We start from the raw sequence: 5,074 nt of genomic DNA on the forward strand, positions 1-5,074 counted from the left end.
CCTTTGTTGTAGATCTTTGCTGTAGTTATAACCTTCACATGTACTGAAGTTCAGGTGGAGCTCTACAGACTTTGGACTTATCCAGTTGAGTCTGGCTTAGGTCTGGCTGCTGTGCTCAGCTCCTTCCCGCTGTGGATCTGGGCTAGGACTGGGTCTGGGCATTCCCGGAATTCGGCAGAAATTCCTACTTGGCGGGAGGGGTGGGCAGGTTTGGCCGAGTGGTGGGGGCGGCCCGAGGGGGTGGGAGTGGGTCTGGCCCGTGCTGCACCTCGGCTGGGACTGGTCCCACCAGCGCAGGTTAGCAGAACGCTCTCCACACACTCACCAGACCTGGGCTAGGACTGGGTCTCACCCTTTCAGTTGTAAGGGCAAATGAGAAGCTACCAAGTCCCAAGACAGTTTTGGGGCTTAGGTCTAAATTTTCCAGACAAATCCTGGGTTTATTTCTTTTCCTGATTCTGGTTATCCATACAGATAGTCTGGCATATACTTCTGAAGGGCTTGCTTCAGCCTAACATTATTTAGTCTCTAAGGCAATGGATGAAAATAAAGACCCAGCTGGCCACAAGTCTTTTGATAAAATCATCCAGGCCAGGAGCTGCATTTGTTTTACTTTTGTTCACTAAATACTATAGAATGAGGTATCTTAAACCTTCAATCATTTTTACAGCCCTTCATTATTATTTCTATGTCTGTAATTTCTGGATTAATTTTGAAAATTTTTACTACTTTTAAAATATTTTTCTCTACATAATTCATAAATTCATGACTTTAATTCCTGTTCCTCAAAGTCTCATACATGTACATATTGATACCATGGAAAATTACCCTCAAATTTTTAAATATTTCAACCTATAATTATGGATTACATGAGCACTACAGAACACAAACTTTGCCATTGTGGATATATTCTGTGGGATTGCTGTGGAGTGCAGGAGGACTGAATTATTTCCTTCTTGGGTTACAGAAGACAAGAACAAGATAACCTTGAAACAGTAATGACTATAAATCCAACTAACCAAAACCATCCATAGACATTCAGGTCAAGGATCCAAGGCACGAAGTTTCTCAGTTCAGTCATGATGGCATGAGGCAGGCAAGCAGTGTATAAACTGGTTCAAGAAATCTGAAAAAAATCATTAATAGCTGCTTCATTGCCTCATTTAATTTTTCACTTGGGAATTGAGGATTTGGGGCTCAGTCAGCGGTGTGCGGGGGGGGGGGGGCTTTCCCCACTTAGTGATTGGAATTCTGGAGATTTCTGCCGGAACTGAACTGTGGATGGAGTCCTGCTAAAAGAGTTGGGAAAGGAAACTCAGGTGTGGAGTTGTAGATAGGCACAGCACTTTTTGTCCAGATGCTTAATAAGCTCAAATCTATGACCTGATCACATTTCTGGGTCTTTTTTAGCTACGGTTTATTCTCCTATCAAGTGGCAAGTCCCTGTGTCGATATTCCCTCTTGCTGATTCATCTTGATGCTGGTTTCACCTCTGTCCTACTGTTTGTCTCCTCTGGACTGAGTCTTCTTGGTGAAGCGGAATGTCCTTGTCCCACTTGGGACTCAGAAGCATCTTTTGGGAAAAGGGGCTGGGTTATATTCACCTCCATCTTTGGGAATGATACCTACTCTCAGGTAACTCCTGAGTCTGTCTTTCTGCTTACCTATTGGAGCCTTGCTGCACCCTAACTGTCCTAGAAAACATCTCCTAAGAAAGCACCCTTCAGGGCTACTTCCTCAGGCCAAATTTTATTACTTTTAAATCATCACTTGTGGAAATATTTTTTAAAATGTTAATAACTTAGCTTATGTATATGAAAAGGTCAATACTAGTAAATGCCATCTTTCCTGTGTCTCATCTAGTCTATAACATGAACTTGTATAATGGCAAGTCACTCTCTATGGTACTCAAACAAGGAATGAATGGGGCTACACTGAAATAATTATGAGGAAAATACAGAAATTATTCGAAAATTGGCTGTGAACTTTCTCTTCAAGTCTATTTTGCTTGTTTAATAAAGCATCTAAAGCAAGGAATTAAAAAATAATGATACGATAATATCAGTGTATATCTAGTGGATCAACAATGGCCATAAATCTAAATTTAATTTTATATTTAATAAAACCCTCCACATTCACTGCGTTCCAGTCCAAGAAACTGATTTCCTCCATCTCAATTGCTTTTCTTGCACATTAAGCTGAATACTGTATCTAATTATCTGCTTTTGTGCCTTCCAGATATAGCTAACTTCAAAACTGCCTCAAAATCATCCCAGTTGATAAATCTTGTTATCCTTTTTATATGATTTATGTTGATGCTGCCTTTCTTTTACTTTATTCTTTATTATCTTTGCTGTCTTGGGATTTGTTAAAAGGTACCAGCCTCTGTCTGACTTAGCTTTGCTCGCCTGTCTGTTAGCATGCTTTAGCTTTGGAGAGATGCCACAGTTTGATTGCTATACTTCTCTTGTGTTTAACTGTGTTTTATACTAAAAGAAAAAGCTATGCCCAGAGACTCTTCTAGCATGGGTGATGAGCACTGCATTAACGATGGGGAAATGTGGAGGAACAGAGAATGGAGCTACAGAGGTAGCAGGCTGTCGCCTGAGTTTCTACTGAAGGTTTTGGAATAACTACAGAGCTGGAGTTCTGGGGGCGCAGCTCTAACACCAGCACTTTTCCTCCTCCATGGAAATGGGAAGAGCAAGTGGCAAGACCTAACAGATTCTTAGATATTGAATTCGAGTCTGGCCCTTCCCCACACCATGACTCAATTCCAATCCCCTAAACTATCTTTTATTTCTTTCGGATTTTCTCCAGCAGGAAGTGCCATTGTTTTCTCCTGGATCCTTCCAATTGGCCATGGGTCTAACCACCATGATTCATTCAGCCCCTTACCCCCCACAGCCCTCCCACTACCAGCATTTAAATGGTGTCTTCCTGTTTTTTACCACCCCTGTTCTGCAATCACCCAAAGGCACAGTAATTTGGGCATCCTCTGCATTGTGCAAATTGCAACAGGTTCTCAGTAAACATGTGCTAAATAAAGAATGAATTTGTAAAATTAAGTAGTCAGACCAGGTGATTTCCAAACCTGTTTGACCTAACTATTCATTGGATTTTAGTAAATCTTTAATGTTTTAGACCAAACTATACCGATTAGATGGCTTTCCAGGAGTTAAAGGTCCAGATTTGGGTGACAAATAATATATTCTTGATTAGTTTAGCTTGTGCCATGCTGCCCTCTTTTCTGCTTCTGAAGATAATGTGATATACAGAAAGAAGCCAGAATCAGAGAGCTCTGTGCTTACACACAGATTCCACTAGATTTTAATAAATGTATGAGCTTGAGCAACTCAATACTTCAGCATGTTTCAAATCAGAATAATCACCCTACCCCCCAAAAATAAAATAATAAATCAGAATAGCAATGCTTGGGTGCGGTTGCGGCGCTGAGGTCTGCAGATGCTGGCAAATCGGGCCCAGGATGTAGAGCGGCTGTGCCTGACGGCGCATTTGATGGGAGCTTGGGCGGGGTAGAGAGTAGGGGGCGGTAGTTGGGGGTGGTGGGAGAAGGAGAAGGCGAATCACTTATAAATGGCACCCAGGCAGGACCCGAAGCCCAAGTTCCAGGAGGGTGAACGAGTCCTGTGCTTTCATGGTCCTCTTCTTTATGAAGCTAAGTGGGTAAAGGTTGCCATAAAGGACAAACAAGTAAAATACATTATGCACTACAGTGGTTGGAATAAAAATTGAGATGAGTGGGTTCCAGAAAGCAGAGTGCTCAAGTATGTGGACGCCAATCTGCAGAAACAGCTTGAGCTTCGAAAGGCCGATCAGGAGCAATATGCAGAGGCTGCTCCAGGAAAGAAGGTATCTGGTCTGCAACAGAAAAATGTTGAAGAGAATACTAGAAAGAACAAACAAAAAACCCTAGTAATGGAGATGGTGACAGCACCAGTGAGACACCTGCCTCCTGCTCAGAAGAAGAGGGCCTAGGTTGATCCTATTGCTGAGCATGAAGAAACATTTACAAACTGAGTTGAAGTTCAAGTAAAGCTCTAAAACCATGGCTTGTTGGTGGATCCTGGGACCTAATTACCAGACGGAAACAGCTCTTTCATTTTCTTGCCAAGAAGAATATGGACTCCATTCTAGAGGACTATGGAAATTATAAGAAATCCCGAGGAAACACAGATAATAAGGAGTATGCTGTCAAAGAGGTTGTAGCAGGGATGAAAGAATACTTCAGCGTGATTCTGGGAACTCTGCCCCTCTACAAATTTGAGAGACCACGGTATGCTGAGATCCTTGCTGATCACCCTGATGTACCCGCGTCCCCGGTGTATGGAGCACCACGTCTGCTTAGATTATTTGTATGACTTGGAGCAATGTTGGCCTATACACCTCTGGTTGCTTTATACTGAGTTATCTTCATGATTTCCTCAAGTATCTGGCAAAGAATTTGGCAACTTTGTTTAATGCCAGTGATTATGAAGTGGCCCCTCCTCAGTACCATAAGAAAGCAGTGTGAGGCACACTCACCCATTTGGATCTCTGTCAACATGTTTTTGTTCCTAGGCTTTCTCTTGTACAAATGATGTACTTTGAAGATGGTAGTGTATAACAGAGTTGATGCTTGTTTTGTTTGATTTAAAACAGAAAACTAAAAGGGACTACAGCTCCTTTTTTCTTTTCTTTTCATTTCAAAGTTGCTACCAGTATATTCAATGATAGACAACTGAGAGACATGGTGGAGTGTTTTATTTCATAGTTGACAAAGCTGCTTTTGAATGCTGGTGGTTCTATTCCTTTGACACTATTCACTTTTATAATATGTGTTAGTGCTATGTGACAAAATGCTGTGATTCCTCATGCCAAAGGTCCAATTCAGTGTATATAACTGAACACACATGTCTATTTGTGCTCTTTTTTTTTTTTTAATGCTGTTTAATGATCCCTTCCTTTGCAAGTCATTCATGTTGTTCCTTAGGCATTTTACCTTTGGTCAAGTTGTTGAAAGATGGTGAATTGCTTCACGGTTTTTGTATTTGTGTCTAATGCATGTTTTAAC

The 5,074-nt window shown here is 41.5% G+C and overlaps 1 pseudogene; it reads left to right on the forward strand.

Annotated features, from left to right (window-relative positions):
- Nucleotides 1-3,597: 3,597 nt before the first annotated feature.
- Nucleotides 3,598-4,534, forward strand: LOC101593161 (annotated as a pseudogene).
- Nucleotides 4,535-5,074: the final 540 nt, after the last annotated feature.

The sequence above is a fragment of the Octodon degus genome, unplaced genomic scaffold, assembly GCF_000260255.1.
Source record: "Octodon degus isolate 3935 unplaced genomic scaffold, OctDeg1.0 scaffold00030, whole genome shotgun sequence".
NCBI classification, from domain to species: domain Eukaryota; kingdom Metazoa; phylum Chordata; class Mammalia; order Rodentia; family Octodontidae; genus Octodon; species Octodon degus.